This window comes from Choristoneura fumiferana, chromosome 3 (assembly GCF_025370935.1).
Source record: "Choristoneura fumiferana chromosome 3, NRCan_CFum_1, whole genome shotgun sequence".
NCBI classification, from domain to species: Eukaryota; Metazoa; Arthropoda; class Insecta; order Lepidoptera; family Tortricidae; genus Choristoneura; species Choristoneura fumiferana.
In genome coordinates, this window is record NC_133474.1 from 7505941 (window position 1) to 7507302 (window position 1362).

Consider the following 1362-nt stretch of genomic DNA (forward strand, 5'->3'; position numbering starts at 1 on the left):
ATGTTCTTCTTGGCCATTTTACGTTGTTCGCCAGAAGACTGCCTTCACACAACACACATGAACATGGCGAACATGGCGTCGTAAGGACGCCATCAGACGGCTCAGATACAATATCCCCCCAGATATAATAGCCCCGGGTCAGTTTTTTAAAGTAGTGCCGAAATGCATGTGTGTGTGATGGCTCGCATACCAACCATGTGAGTCGGACTCGCGCACCGAGGGTTCCGTAAATTTGTAAGTAGAGTCAAGAAAACTGAATCACGTACCAGGGTAAACCATTTCATAACCAATTTCGCTATGATTTCTATGGCAACTTAACATCATAAGAAGCAGAAAGGTACCCTCGACTGTCTACGTACTCGTATGTCGAAATTTACGCTATTTCGTACTGCTGTTTCTATGAAAATCAAGTATAAGTAGAGCTCTGCTTCTTGACAAATGTAGGATCATTTTGTATTGGTCATTGGACCAATTAACATTTTATTTTTGTTGTGTTGTATGTGTAATGTATAAAGTACCTAAACTAATATATTATTACATTGTGTCTTAAGGGCGGTAAATAAGGAATTACGAACGAGAGTCTATTAGAAGCCCGAAGTCGAAGACGGAGGGCTTTAATGAGTCGATGTTCGTAATTCTAGTACCGCCCGTGCGATATACAATGTTTTTCATCACATTTGCGAGTAAAATTTTATATTTGTAAAAGAAAAAATATAGTTGTTCCAAATATTGGCGATACCTTAGGCTGTGCTCTTGGCAGCGTCGCCCTCTACGTCCCCTCCCTCGGCATGCGCCGCAACGTGCGTGTGCATGTGGTCCATGTGGTCCTGCAGCAGCGCGCGCAGCACCATCAGTACGGGCCCTGACTCATTTACCGACCTTGGGCTTCATGACAAGACAATGTGTACGCGCAATGACTCATTTACCGACCACGGGTTTCATGACAAGCACATTAAGGTCGAGGGTTTATTTGGGGGTTGCAACCAAGGTAGCCTGTATGTTATGACACTGTTTACGAGCAAGTGTGATGAAAATTACAAACGGTGCTGCTCGCCAGTTCTGTTAGCTTGAACTTGGCTTGACACGCTGCCGCGTGTCTTGATATCCTGAGGCTTAATAGCGACCCTACTGTTATTTGCATAAATTTACAGCGGCCTTAATAACACTAAAATTTATAAATTGAAACCCAGTTACAAAAAAAATTTACTCATAATCTCGATTAAGTCCCGGATGATATTAGTTATGAGTGAGAAAAGTTTAAATAAATATATTATTATTTAAACTAGCTATTTGGCTGGGATACACTACATAACTACGAAAGACTAAATTCCGAAAGTCAGAATCACGAATTTCAAAATACCG